Source organism: Haliotis rufescens, unplaced genomic scaffold, assembly GCF_023055435.1.
Source record: "Haliotis rufescens isolate VD_foot unplaced genomic scaffold, xgHalRufe1.0.p SCAF_1, whole genome shotgun sequence".
Lineage (NCBI taxonomy): Eukaryota > Metazoa > Mollusca > Gastropoda > Lepetellida > Haliotidae > Haliotis > Haliotis rufescens.
In genome coordinates, this window is record NW_025963779.1 from 62,729,692 (window position 1) to 62,745,722 (window position 16,031).

At 39.4% G+C, this 16,031-nt stretch overlaps 3 long non-coding RNA genes across 3 annotated transcripts; all 3 read right to left on the reverse strand.

The window, feature by feature from the left end:
- Positions 1-1,688: 1,688 nt before the first annotated feature.
- On the reverse strand, positions 1,689-3,069 carry LOC124112539. The gene is made up of 3 exons (XR_006857624.2): positions 2,911-3,069; positions 2,126-2,275; positions 1,689-1,763 (listed from the first exon to the last, which is right to left on the reverse strand). It is a non-coding gene; the product is annotated as an uncharacterized LOC124112539 (long non-coding RNA).
- Positions 3,070-6,812: 3,743 nt separating this feature from the next.
- LOC124112538 lies at positions 6,813-8,134 on the reverse strand. Its single transcript, XR_006857623.2, has 3 exons — positions 7,989-8,134; positions 7,452-7,606; positions 6,813-6,898 (listed from the first exon to the last, which is right to left on the reverse strand). It is a non-coding gene; the product is annotated as an uncharacterized LOC124112538 (long non-coding RNA).
- A 3,997-nt stretch (positions 8,135-12,131) lies between these two features.
- Positions 12,132-13,484, reverse strand: LOC124112537. Its single transcript, XR_006857622.2, has 3 exons — positions 13,344-13,484; positions 12,572-12,721; positions 12,132-12,205 (listed from the first exon to the last, which is right to left on the reverse strand). It is a non-coding gene; the product is annotated as an uncharacterized LOC124112537 (long non-coding RNA).
- Positions 13,485-16,031: the final 2,547 nt, after the last annotated feature.

The following is a 16,031-nucleotide window of genomic DNA, read 5'->3' on the forward strand; positions in this document are numbered from 1 at the left end:
TGCTCGTACATCTTCACAAGGCAAACCAGGAATTGATATTGTCGGCAGCGATCCACGCGGTCGAGGTACGATCTTACGCAATCAAGCAGGTTACCGAGTCTGATCACCCCCTTCATTAAGACGCCTTTTACGACAAGCATTGGTACCTTTGGAATTCCCACGGGATTTGAATATTACCATAGTTTCACTATGTTCTTGGTATATGTTTAGAAACACTTTTATGTTCATGTATATGTCTCTAGACATGGTGGATATGATATACTTTCATAATTTTATTGTAATTTATTTATCTAAAATGTGTGTATTGTTTCTTAAGGCTGTCCATGAAAGGACAGATTCAGTCAAGAAATAAATGAGTTTTAACAATTGTCGTTTCATGCATTGAACAAACAATATCATAATTGCTACACATAACCGAATATGTCTGAGAAATCCATTGTTGAAATTACATTTATCCCAAAACCACCTTCGACTTGTCAGTTTTCTTTATCTACTGTTAATATCTTCTTAAAACATTAATAATGTGCAAAATAAAAGATAAACAGCTGAGAAAGAATGAGTTGAATGGCTTGCCAAATAATTGTTTGTACAAAAATATATAGTGGTATCAGAGAGGTTCAATAATTTCACAAGAGGAGTAAGCGAGCACTGCTGTAACATATATATATATATTTACTACATTACGCGGGAAGACTGGGACTTATCGTTCTTGTTTGGAGTAGTTCTCGTATGCATACGCCAGTATGAAAACCTTTGAGAGGGACACGAGTCAACATTCGGCTTTTCCCGGAATGGGACGGAATGGGACGAATTGGCCTTCGAATAAATAGAGACAGAAAGTGTATAAATCTCAAACAGAAATCCGGAAGGGTCAGATAAATTTACGGAAGAGTGATGTCATCATGTTGTAGCGGTTAAGAACAAAACGACATTATGATTATCTGATTGTCCATTAACATAACGTCATCAAAACAGGCAGTAAAGTTTGCAGGGTATTTTACACATTTTTTTTCATTAAATGAAAGTGAATGGGGACCAAAGTGACACAGAGTTAAGTCCCTTGCACATGTTAGGAGCCTATCATCGTGGGTTCGAACCCAGATTCACTCTGATCATAATCCTTAGTTTGTCAGCACCGGCAATACAACGTCTATTCAACGAATGCGGGATTTTCTCCCACTTTAAGCTAACTCGCTGGGATATAACTGGTATGTTTGTGTATACGATAGATATAGTCAACTCACCGTGCTTGACACTAAGGTCCTCTTTTGTTGTGTTCCATACAACGGCCGGGAAATCGATGTTACAGAATTACTTTGTTTGTTGTATATAGCAAACGAGTTCTGACCAGACAATCCTGTGATTAAAGCATGAGCATCGCTCCAGCCAATTGGTATTCAATGACATGCATCAACAATGTGAGATCCCGTTAGTTGGCTCTTACCATATGCATGGATTGTTGAAGACCAATTTTAACCCGGATCTTGAAAGGGATAATAGTGCTGACCAAAGACTAAACGTATGGTTAGTACTTTTATGATCTAGACAGCTGGTTAAGTAAAAAAATGTAATTATATTAAATGCAGATGCTCCACAGTCATGGACTGTCTTGATATGCGGAATTTCCAGCACATTGGTTAAATTTTCTTCAGAGAAACATACATGCATGTGTTAATTGAGGAGAAGAATGCTATTTTGAAGTTTATTCTTCATATATATTACAGTCTTGACTTCTTTGTCTGTTCCATTGACTTCATACCAGGCTGAAAAATATAAACAACTCATTAGAAACAACCTAAGAACAAATATGTGTCATGTCCGTGAATGGGTCAATGGAGGTGTATCACAACAGAGTGTATTAATATGTATTATATTTAATTTGGGTGTCTGATGTAAGATGTTTGAGCTGACCTTACAATTTAGATGTTCACCTTATTTTAAGCTTCCAGGCTTTTTTATATGACCTATATATGAAAGAATCAGAAACATTTTACATTATAGATCTTTTGCTAATATTGAGTTTTTCTGTCATGGCGTGTCAGCTTAACAGCCCTTTGTGTCACTGGTCGTAGACAAGCAATAGAGATTTCTTAGTACAAATACAAGTATGATAGTGTTATTCTACCTCACGCATCATGGGGGTGACATTCACACTCGTCCAGGTGGTGGTTGCAGTTGACGTTGCCGGTACAGTTGGTGCAGAGGTTGATGCAGAAGGAGTGGCCGTTAGAGCCGGCAGCAACACAACCATTCCCGCACGCCTCAGGAGCTGCGTCTGTCAAAAGGGTAAATTTGGTTGTAGAATACATCAATGCCAGAGATTCCTTTGTCATCACGAGTGCTGGTGTCTGCTGGTAGTTAGATTAGATCCCAGTTTAGATTGTGAGTATACAATGTAGTGTAGAGCTCGTGTTTGGTTTCACTTGCCACCATATGATTGGAATAAAGCACCGTATAACCTCACTCACTCACTCACTCTCTCTCAAACACAAACTGTAGGATTACGTATCAAATTCAATAAATGTATCTAACGTACGCACGTGAAAACGGTGACAGTTATAGTCTTGATAACAAGGAACGCGCTTAGGTTTATGTTTGGGGTCTAAACACATTTTTCCAGTGTGTGCAGTTGTGACAAAAAAGACCGAACCCTTTCTTACATTCGGCAGATTAGAAAGGAAAGCGTCACGGAGCTAAATATGAATTAAATATGAATGGCCACTGAGTGATCCAATGTATGTTGTTGAAACAGGTCATACTTTGAGGATATTTGTGTGCCAGTGGCAGACATTTCCAGTGTATCGATACTGAATCCCTATCAGATCCCGCGGTTTTCCGGACACCGAGATTAGTGCGCCGTTGAGATAACTCTGTCACTTCCGGAATTATAAAATCATTAGAAATACTTACGGGAGGCAACCAGAAGAGTAGCCAACACAAGAAGGACAGCAAACTTCATTATTATTTTGATGAAACTTTACCCGTTCATGGTACTTATATAGTGCTTAGTTCTTTCATGTGGCCCCGCTCCTACAAATAGATCAACGTCGTAGACCATGGTACTCCAATCACATACGCAAATCATCACAGGTCCAAAGTACAACTTAATTTTTCTGACGTCACGATCTTCGATGTGCGTCTTAATGTCTGCCTTATCGCCGGCATCTGTGTGTTCTCACGAATTATGTTATTTGGACAAAGATTAAATACCTTTGTGATCTTACTTTGTTTGAACTTTTTCTTTTGGGAAAGACACACAATACACAAACCGTGGAGCAAAAGAAAGTATACCGAGATTGTTTTTTATGTCATTGAAAAATTGAAAGAACTATTGTTACATTGGTCATGTTTATTTAACCATCACTCATTCCTGGAACAGTTTGTAAAAGGTAATCTGTGGATGGGTAAGTTTGTGCAAAAATAAATTGGTTTAATGAAGTCTGGGGTTAGAAATTGATTTGCGACCACATGATGCCATCTAAGTTAGAAATATTCTTACCCAGACTGTAACAACGTGATCACTCAACTCAATGATGATGTTTATCGCGAGAAAAATGGATGATTCTTAATAAGTTTCAGCACACATGCAGCTAGCTTCGGTAATTAATCATCGCGATATTAAAATTTCGTGATTCTATTTCAAGTGGCGAGAAACATAATCTCCTTCAAGAAGTCTTCCCCCAGCCTAGAACAATCATCCTCTACGGCAGAGAGATCCAGAATGTGTCTGAGCTAAAACATCTTGGAAAAGAGCTTCATGAATCATTTAATTCATGGCACAGGACAATAGCAGCTTGCTCGAAAATGAAGTCTAAAGCATTCGCTTTAATCAAATCAGGCTATCACTCTAATGCACTGAGTCCCCTCACCAGTCTCAAGTTGTTCCAGACAATATGCCTACCTAAAGCATTTTACGGCTGCGAGTTGTGGTCAGATTTGACAAAGAGGGAGCTACAAGCAATTGAACGCACACCAAGACTAGCAATAAAGATGGCACAAGGACTTCCGAAACATATCAGAACTGACCTATGTAACTCTCTTTTGGGAACCTTACCTGCAGAAGCAGCAATTGATAAAAAGAAGCTGTTGTTCTTTGGAAAGCTTTGTCATACAAACCACACTAATATATCCCAAAGTGTCTTCATAACCCGCCTCTTCTGCTACAAGAACAGCTGCAGTCCAGTTTCACTTGGATTCATCCCGGATGTCTATCGACTCGTGAAGTAGTACGGACTAAAAGAATATCTTGAAATGTTCATAGACTCTGGAAGTTTTGTGAGTTACATCTCCTGGAGGAAGATCGTCACAGAAGCTATCTTCACTTATGAGAAAGAGCAGTGGGCCTGTAGAATAGCTGCTGACCCAGACCTAAAACACTTTTAAAAAATCCATCCTGAAATTCAGCCTCACTTTGCATGGCAGATTGCAAAACTATTTCCCTTGATGAAGCCCCTCTGCAGACTAATTGTGAAGCTGTGTGCTTGCTGGAGGCCAGGGAAAGGAAAGGGCACCCGTGTCTTGTGTAATGCTGACATCAGTGACCCTCTGGTCCACAGTGTGTGCTCGTGTGTGTACCGTACACATATACGTGACAGTCTCAGGATGGACATTATAGACTGTAGAAGTGAGCGTCAGTCTCCACAGTAAGGATGACACCGATCTTGTGTGTTCTCTGCTCTCGTGCAGACCTCCACTTCCTCTGCCAGAAGAAGATACAATTATGCAAAGACTCTTATACAGCACCTTTCAGCATTCGCATCAACTCCTGAACTTTAAAATAACATGTATCTAGTCCCCTAAATATTTTTTTTCAATATTTTGCCCTGCATATTGTACTCTCCTTTGGAGGAATAAAAGCTTATATATATATAACGGGTATACTGTAAAAGGGGCGTAAACCCCAACTCACTCACCCACTCACTCTAGTGCAGATACTGCAAAGTGGCAGTTTCTTTTTCAAGAAATCGTAATACAATGTACCAATACTTATGATGTACGTGTCTTTTCAGTATGGTCATTCCCGTGACACTCGCACTCATCATTGTGTTTGTTGCAATGGACGTGTCCTGTACAGGTAGTGCAGAAGTTCCGACAGAAGGGTATTTCTGTAGCGCCAGAAGCCATACCGTTTGTGCTGTCTTGAGCTCATGATTCCCCCACAAGGCAACAAATAAGAAGGCTGTAAGTTCGATCCCATTGAAATAAAAGTAACATTTGTTGTTTGAGTTTACATCATTTCGCTCATTTCCTTAAGATAGCATTGTAATCGGCTTGATTGTCTGATTTGTGTTCAGTCCCTTGATTGCCTGGTCTGTTTTCAGTCACTTGATTGTCTTGTTGCATAACAGGCCACGGTCTCATGGCAGGAGTAATTCTGGGCGGCGTCAGACAACACATACACATCTACGTACTGATGCAAATTGTGTAAGTGTCGGGTGCTTGCCCTTTCTCGAGAACACCTGGTGTCATCACTGATTTTCATTGATCCATTCATATGGCTTTCACCGCTGTTTTGAATTTTGCGCTCAGTGGAGTCTGTTTCGGAGGATGATTGAGACTGGCATTAACGTTTTATATTTGTGCATTTTGGGATAGGGGACTTTCTATAGAATATCTCTAAAGAATATCTCCCGGACAGAGGGATATTCTATAGAAATTCCCTGATAACAGGCTATTCTGCGACATAAAAACAATATCATTACATCACTCGGCGTTTATAAGGTAATCTTAGACCTGACCAACCTCCGAGTATTAGTACGGACGGACACAAGCGCGCGCGCTCACACACACACACACACACACGCACGCACGCACGCACGCACGCACGCACGCACGTATGGCAAGCCGTTTTCACATTTATTACGGAATTACAGATATCTACAATTGTTTTAAGGATATCGGTATTTTTTTTAAAGATATCAATAATGTTTTTAAGGGATCCAAAAATAATTAAAGATACCTTAAATTCATTTCTGATATCCATATTACAATTACTGATATCTTAAAATGTTACGGTGTTATCAACAAACTAGTTTGTGATATCTCTAAATGTATTTAAGATATCATTAAACAATTACCATCCTACAGTACATAAATATATTAGAAATAAATTCAAGATGTCTTCAATTCAATTCAAGATATCTTGAAATAAGTTATACATATCCACAAATGCATTACAGTTCTTTAATTCAATTTAAGATATCATTAATTCTGACCGTTACTGATATCAAAAATCCAATTAAAGATATCATTAATAATTTTGATGATATCTTTATATCAATTATTGATATCAGTTATCTAATTTAAGTAACATTATTAATGTAACATCTTTAATAATGGCAACAATTGAAGATATCAATAATTAATTATTGATATCTGTATTTAGTTTCAAGGAATTGAATTATTGACATAACAAAACATGACATTTTGATATCTTTAAATCATATTTTGATATTAATAACCGAATTTAAGATATCAGCAATTCTTTTCAAGATATCAGTAATACGCTTCACCATATCCTTAATTCATTTCGTGATATCTTAAATTTTAATGCAGATATCTACAATTATCTATATTTAAGATATCTTCAATTCGATTCAAGATATCTTCAATTCGATTCAAGATATCCTCAATTCAATTCAAGTTATCTTTAAAACAATTGAAGATATTAGTAATTCCGTAATAAATGTGAAAACGGCTTGCCATACGCACGCACGCACGCACGCATACACACACGTCACTATGTATGTTAACATGTTCAACATCAACATATTCTAAAGTAACGGTGAATGACGAGAAACTAAACACCCGACTGCAATCTGAAGTAACTTTATTGACAAACACCCTCCTTAGCACAGTCACACTGTCATATCCTGCAGCTTGATGGCGGCGCTCATGGCTAAAACAAATACAAATCGTTATTATTGTAATGTATTTTTATGATATATTAATTAGATGTCATACCGTGAATATGCTCCAGAATCCATTAGCGACAAGACTGACTTCTCAGGATACTTTTCTTAATGTCCATATATTATACCAAATTGTCCTTTGTCAGCAACCTTTAAGTGTTATTTTGTCACATATGTCAAATATTGCATTCATGATCACTCAGGGAAAGGAGTAAGTATTCTCACCCATCATACTCAACAGCCATTTACATAACCTATCACCACTTTGAGGGCGACAAGGGTCTTATCTAAGCAATCACCTGTATATGTATCCAACATTTATCTTAAATCAAAATACATTATATCCAATCCTTGAACATAGGGCGGGTTTGTTGACGATAGCCAACTATTAAGAAGATGTTGCCGATCAAGCCAGTGTATCCTGTGAACAAAAGGATGGTAACAGATCGCCTTATATTCGTATGTAACGCTGCCCATTGCAAGTTCGTAAGTCTTTACCTTAGCATGGTGCTCGCATTCGATCATATATTATATACGTACCTTGTGAGTATGGTCATTTGAGTGGCACTCGCATTCGTCAAGATGGTGGTTACAGTTGACGTGGCCGGTACAGCTGGAGCAGAGGTTTTCGCAGAAAGAGTGGGCGTTAGAGCCTGAGTCTGCACACCCCTTGCCACAAGAGGTCTGGGCTGCCTCTACAAAGAAACAATTCCATCTGTTCATGGACACATACTACCAACGTGAAAGCAAACAGTGAAGCATATATATTAGAAAGACTAAAGGGCAACGTCTATATCAATATCAACAGAAAGAAAATGAATTTGACTAAGATGCGAAGTTGACAAAAGACGATCCAGTGATAGCACTCAATATACATATTACAAGATCTTACGACTGCCAATTAAGACACATTCTTCCTCCATGAATCTCCAATGAACTGAGCTTATATCGAAGTAAGTAAATACAGTACAATGAGGTGCTGTCGGTAAACGAGATTCAATGCCAACTGAACGACTACACAGAGCTGGGTATTCTCTGGCGGGACGGGTATGAATGGGAAAACATGAAAATACTTACGGGTGGCGACCAGGAGAGAGGCAAACACGAGGACAATCACAAACTTCATGGTTTCTTTATGCTGTGGAGTGTTTCCAGGACCTTATATAGCCGTGCGTGTATAAGTAGGTCGATACGTCGCAGTCAAGGCTGTTTATCAGCGAACATCTGTCCTGTAAAACTTTGGTATTCAATAATGATTAATATTTATTTTTGCCACTATGCACATTCGAAGACATGTTTGACGTCAAAAGAAGCCATGCGCATTGCGCGTGTAAAAACACAAGCACATATATTACAGCGCAGCACAGTATTATACAGACAAACACATTTGATGCCAAACAGTTGGCATTAGCTACAGGGTGAATGCTTTAAAATGAACTTGCATTCACTTCCTCCTGGGGATTCTGGATTAGCTTCCTCGTATAACAACTGATCCGGGTTAGAAATTTCTTCAGCAACCCATGCTTGTTGTGAGAGGTGACTTACGGGATAAGATGCACGTGTTCAGGCTCGGAGACTTGGTTGTTGCATGTCATCGCATCCTGATTGCGCAGATCAATACTTATGACCTGTGAAGATTCTCGGTAGAATAGGTCTTCAGCAGCCCATGCTTGCCATAAAAAGTCGACTATGCTTGTCGTAAGCGGCGACTAACGGGATCGGATGGTCAGCCTCGCTGACTTGGTTGACGCATGTAATCGTATCCTGGTCCAGACGCGATCATTTACAGATCGCCGTCTTATAGCTGCAATATTGCTAAGTGCAACGTTAAACAACGCACAAACAAACAGCTGTCGCTTTGTTCATAACCTCGTACGATCCTTGTGCATCTTTGGCCCAGCAATATGCCAATCACGAACCTAGGTTTGTTGGCAGCATAACCATGCTCGTTGGTTTCCCCAAAGTGGACAAGGCATAGGATTTATCACTTTTGTCTTTCTTCCAACATTCAGCCGATATACGGCGTGAAATATCTGACTGTTCAGTCTTCGTTAGACCTAGCTTTAGCCGCTAACCCACTCACGTAACATTAACAACGTCAGGGCATATTAGAGGCCATATATCCAGTTTTTGTTTTATTAGTGAGTGAAACTAGAAACTTTACAACCGTTTCATCTTGGTCACTTTCCAAATATGACACAGGAAAGTAGCGAAGAAGGTATAACGTCATTGTTGCAAAACCATTCCCGCTCCAGTGGTGTTGTTCCCGTGCTATGGATCGGCTCACGTTGGCTCTGGTGGGCTTCACATCTCGTCTACCGTATTTAAACATGGAAATTACCTGCCACACAAAGCTCGTTGAACTTATTTCAGATTGCGAAGTGGCATGATTGACTCAGTGTAAAAAACTATTCCCGAAAGTGCTGACAAAAAGTTTCAGATTCTATAAAAGATAAAATCGTTTGCTCCACATACAGTGTGTTCTTATATAATGTGTTTGTGTGTCCAAAGATTGTGGGTCCAAAGTTTTCTTATCTCATCCTAACACATTCGCCACCACTCGTGTGTTTCCGTAACTTACAACAAGGCTCTACCCCTCTCGAAGGCTGCTATGTGTCGAAATGGTGCAAGCAAATCAGAAAGAGCGTCAGGATTTGAGTACTTTGATCAATATAATCCCGAGAAGTGAAATTAGGTTTTGCAATGTCCGTATTGACAAGGCTATGTTAGATGATCAGTTCAAATGTACATGTGCGTTCAAGTTTGACTCACTTGACTGCAAAATCCGGTCATTTGTGCTATATAACTAGACCTGGCTTTCAAAAACGACATTCCGTGTATAAAAGTAATTAATTAATCACCGATTTCATAACATATTATTCACATTCCTCTTACATTCTCATTATTTGACATTGTGTTGCGGATATTTTTTACCAATGGCGATTTTTACAAATGTGTTTGTGACAGACCAAGATAGCCAACGCTCCAGTAAAGGCTTAACAATCAAATGTACGTTTCACACCGATTAATCAAATATATATTGTACTGAAATATCAGAATTTGCAGTAGACGTGTAACTTTTGAATTTGCTCAGGTCATTCATATATTTCATGGTATTCATGGACCATGTCAAAAGTATGTGATAGAAGTATAACGTCTTAGGTGAGTGAGTAAGTGAGTGAGTTAAAGTTTAACGTCGCATAGCCATTATTTCAGCCATGTGGCGACGAGACCAAGTTGATATATACACAGTATATTCATGAATACAAAATTATATTTAAAAACAATTAATCAAACATATTTGGGCATAACAATATAATTTATACAGTTTTAAAACACGGGCTATATCCAACCAGTAACCAAAGCTAGGCCTCCTCGCTGGGTGGAAGAACAACGAATACTTCCACTTCTACAACTTGTGTATTAACTATGTTGTTTGTCTTCGCTTTATTAGGTATTAAAGGATGGTCAAGTGTAAATGGATTAGAATGGTGAAGCCTGTTTGTTGTTTAACGCCGCACTAAGCAATATTCTGCCTCCATGACGACTGCTCGTACATCTTCACCAAGCAAACCAGGAATTGATATTGTCGGCAGCGACCCACGCGGTCGAGGTACGATGGTACGCAATCAAGCATGTTACCGAGTCTGATCACCCCCTTCATAAAGACGCCTTTTACGACAAGCATTGGTACCTTTGGAATTCCCACGAGATTTGAATATTACCATAGTTTCACCAAGTTCTTGGTATATCTCAGAAACACTTTTATGTTCATGTACATGTATATGTCTCTAGACATGGTGGATATGCTATACTTTCATAATTTTATTGTAATTTATTTAAATGTGTGTATTGTTTCTTAAGGCTGTCCATGAAAGGACAGATTCAGTCAAGAAATAAATGAGTTTAACAATTGTCGTTTCAAGCTTTGAACAGACAATATCATAATTGCTACACGTAACCGAATATGTCTGAGAAATCCATTGTTGAAATTACATTTATCCAAAAAACACTTTTGTCTTGTCAGTTTTCTTTCTCTACTTTTAATATCTTCTTAAAAAAATAATAATGTGCAAAATAGAAGATAAACAGCTTAGAAAGAATTAGTTGCCAAATAAATGTTTGTACAAAAATATATAGTGGTATCGGAGAGGTTCAATAATTTCACAAGAGGAGTAAACGAGCACTGCTGTTAACTTTACTACAAGACGCGGGAAGACTAGGACTTGTCGTTCTTGTTTGGAGTAGTTCTCGTATGCATACGCCAATATGGAAACCTTTGAGAGGGACACGAGTCAACATTCGGCTTTTCCCGGAATGGGACGGAATGGGACGAAATGGCCTTCGAATAAATAGAGACAGAAAGAGTATAAATCTCAAACAGAAATCCGGTATGGTCAGATACATTTACGGAAGAGTGATGTCATCATGTTTCGGCGGATAAGAACAAAACGACATGATGACTATCTGATTGTCCACTGATAACATAACGTCACCAAAACACTGTCAGTAAAGTTTGCACGGTATTTTATACATTGTGTTTATTGCATTAAATGGAAGTGAATGGGGACCAAAGTGACACAGAGTTAAGTCCCTTGTGCGTGTCAGGAGCCGCTCATCGTTAGTTCGAAGCCAGGTTCACTCTGATCATAATCCTTGGTTTGTCAGCACCGGCAATACAACGTCTATTCAACTAATGCGGGATTTTCTCCCACATTAAGCTAACTCGCTGGGATATAACTGGTATGTTTGTGTCTACGGTAGACGTAGCCAACTCACCGTGCTTGACACTAAGGTCCTCTTTTGTTGTGTTCCATACAACGGCCGGGAAATCGATGTTACAGTATTAGTTTGTTTGTTGTATATAGCTATCGAGTTCTGATCAGACAATCCTGTGATTAAAGCATGAGCATCGATCAACCCGATTGGGATTCAATGACATGCATCAACAATGTGAGATCCCGTTAGTTGGCTCTTACCATATGCATGGATTGTTGAAGACCAATTTTAACCCGGATCTTGAAAGGGATAATAGTGCTGACCAAAGACTAAACGTATGGTTAGTACTTTTATGATCTAGACTGGTTAAGTAAAAAAATGTAATTACATTAAATGCAGATGCTCCACAGTCATGGAATGTCTTGATATGCGGAATTTCCAGCACATTGGTTAAATTTTCTTCAGAGAAACATACATGCATGTGTTAATTGAGAACAAGAATGCTAATGCTAGTTTATTCGTCATATATATTACAGTCTTGACTTCTTCGTCTGTTCCATTGACTTCATACCAGGCTGAAACATATCAACAACTAATTAGAAACAACCTAAGAACAAATATGTGTCATGTCCGTGAATGGGTCAATGGAGGTGTATCACAACAGAGTGTATTAATATGTATTATATTTAATTGGGGTGTCTGATGTAAGATGTTCGAGCTGACCTTACAATTTGGATGTTCACCTTATTTTAAGCTTCCATGCTTTTTTATATGAAATATATATGAAAGAATCAGAAACAATTAATTTACATTATAGATCTTTTGCTAGTATTGAGTTTTTCTGTCATGGCGTGTCAGCTTAACAGCCCTTACTGTCGCTGGTCGTAGACAAGCAATAGAGATTTCTTAGTACAAATACAAGTATGATAGTGTTATTCTACCTCACGTATCATGGGGGTGACATTCACACTCGTCCAGGTGGTGGTTGCAGTTGACGTTGCCGGTACAGTTGGTGCAGAGGTTGATGCAGAAGGAGTGGCCGTTAGAGCCGGCAGCAGCACAACCATTCCCGCACGCCTCAGGTGCTGCGTCTGTCAAGAAGGTAAATTTGTAGAATACATCAATGCCAGAGGTTCCTCTGGCATCAAGAGTGCTGGTGTCTGCTGGTAGTTAGATTAGATCCAAGTTTAGATGTCCAGTGTGGGTATACAATGTAGTGTATAGAACTCGTGTTTGGTTTCACCTGCCAGCATATGGTTGGACTAAAAGCACCGTATAACCTCACTCACTCACTCGCTCTCGCCAACACAAACTGAAGGATTACATATTAATAAGTATAAATTTACTGAATTTATATAACGTATGTATGTGAAAACGGTGACAGTTATAGTCTTGATGTTAAGGATCTAAACATTTTTTTTCCAGTGAGTGCAGTAGAGGCAAGGATGATAGAACTCTTTCGGTACAACCGACAGATTAGAAAGAAAGTCGTCACGGAACTTAATATGAACGGTACTCCCATTTGAATGTGTGTACGCCACCGAGTTATCCAAGGAATGTTAATGTAGCAGGTCAAACTTTGAGGATATCTGTGTGCCAGTGGCAGACTTCATTTCCAGTGTATCGATACTGAATCCCAGTCAGTCCCCGCGGTTGCCTGGACACTCTGTCACTACCGGTATTAGAAAATCATTAGAATTTAGAAATACTTACGGGAGGCAACCAGAAGAGTAGCGAACACAAGAAGGATAGCAAACTTCATTATTATTTTGATGAAACTTTACCCGTTCATGGTACTTATATAGTGCTTAGTTCTTTCATAAGGCCCCGATCCTAAAACATATCAACGTCATAGACCATAGTACTCCAATCACATACACACATTATCACAGGCCCATAGTACAAATTAACTTTTCTGACGTCGCGATCTTGATGTGCGTCTTAATGCCTGCCTTATCGCCGGCATCTGTGTTTTCTCATGAATTATAGTATTTGGACAAAGATTGAATACCTATGTGTTCTTAATTTCTTTGCACTTTGTATTTTTTTTGAAAAGACACATACAATGTAACACTATGTCTGATGCCATATCGCAGATACACAACACAAACCGTGGAGCAAAAGAAAGTATACCGATCATGTTTATTTAACCATCACCCATTCCTGGAACAGTTTGTAAAAGGTAATCTGTGGATGGGTAAGTTTGTGCATAAGTAAATTGGTTCAATGATGACTGGGGTAAGGAATAATTTGCAACCCCTACCATGTTTGAAATGTAACCACATGATCACAACTTAATGATGATGTCTATCGCCAGCTAGGATATTTCTTGAAAAGCACTCTTTGCAATTTCTGTCGTTACTGTAAGTAACATTTCTCTCGACGGAATGGCTTGTTTTCACGTGATAGTATCAGCACACAGGCAGCTATCTTCGTTAATTAATCATCGCGATATTTCTTGACTATTTCAAGTGGCGAGGACTATACTTGAAGTCGTAGTTCCGTCTCTTGGGTACGTATCCCGGTTCGCTCTGATTATGTTTCTAGGTTTGACTTTCCTCCCACATTAAGCTGCCATGCCGTGATATACTAGTAACTGGCATACTGTTAAAACCGGCGTTAAACCCAACTCACTCACTCACTCACTCACTCACTCACTCATTCCAATGACTTACTTCCAATACTTATAATGTACGTGCCTTGTCAGTATGGTCATTTCAGGGAGACTTGTGTTTATTACAATGAGCGTGTTTCAAACACATAGAAACCTTAGGAAACGGACGTAATATACTCACACGCAAAAGAAACGCAAGTGGTTTTAAGCAAATAGGTAGCAAACACGGAACCATAAATTAATACGAGTTTAAGCATGGAGTGAAGCCTGATGGTGTTATCAATATTTTTGGTTGCATTTTGGAAGCCCCGAGTAAAAACGCAACATAAAAAAACGAATCGTCAAAACGCACCATTTCAATGAATATGTGGGTATCATGCAACCATTTCTCTGTAGTGGGTATAAAACTGTGACCGATTCTTGGACCTACCACTCCTTGGTTAACAATGCCACGCCTAACTCAATTTCAGAGAAACCAGGCTATCGGACGTTTGGAAGCTGGAGTGTCTGTCCAAGATGTTGCCCGTCATTTCAACGTTAACATAACCACAATTTACCGTCTCCTGCATCGATACAATGCTATACAGACCACAGATGACCTTCCTCGGAGCGGTCGTCCTATAGGGTCACCACACCTCGTCAAGATCGGCAGATTACCCGTCAACACCAGCGACATCCGTTCCTTACTGCAAGTGAAAGTGCTCGACAGACCATATGAACACATAATCGACACATTAACATTAATCGATGTTGCCAGAGCTACCATGGCCTTTCTGCAACAACACAACATCCGTGTTCTACCGTGGCCAGCCCTCAGCCCTGATCTGAACCCCATCGGACACTTGTGGGATGAGGTTCAAAGTCGTCTGCACAATGTGCGCCCAGTCCCTACAACTGCCGATGAAAACGCACAGCCGCTCTGGATGTGTGCAGGAAGATCTGTAGGGCCTTCACAAATCGTCTGATCCACTCAATGTACAGGAGATGTGTGGCAGTGATCAATGCTAATGGTGGTCACACCAGGTATTGACTGACATTTTGGGTATTGACCCGAAACTGTGTAAGCCCTTAACATTTGAAAAAAAACAATTATGTCATCTGCCTTTTAATCCATTAAACTGTCTTAAGTAAATTTTTTGTCAATCTTGCCCTATGAGTATTAGTTTATTTTGCGTGTGAGTATATATCTCATGTTGGCGTACATGTACTCGCAAATGAGATTCTAAACAGCATTGTAGCCTTATGATTCACTCACAAGGCAACAAATACGAAGGATGTAAGTTCGATCCCATTGAAAGAAAAGTAACTTTTGTTGTTGGACAGAATATCTCTATAGAATATCTCCCGGACAGAGGGATATTCTGTAGAAAATCCCTGATAACAGGCTATTCTGCGACATAAAGGCCCAATAAAAACAATAGGATTACTTCAAGAGACGTAAATAACAGAAACATGGATCTGACCAACATCGAGTGAGTGAGTGAATGAGTGAGGTTTGTTTTACGCCGCTTTTAGCGATATTCGAGCAATTCGTGGTCTGCCCGATCTTGGCCTGTCTTGCGTCCTGACAGTCTGTCTGAAGCGTCAACCAGTCTGACGACCGTTGGCCGTGTACAGTTTAGGTTTCTTGCAATGTGGGTGTGGTTGGCACCCATCTGCTCCATACCTATGGCTCCTTCTCTCTTTGTTTCGCAGTTAACCGTGGCATATCTTTGGTGTTTGTGTATTAGATGTGATGTCTTGGCAACGGTTCATCGCCTATTTATACAATTTCAGCACGTGCAATT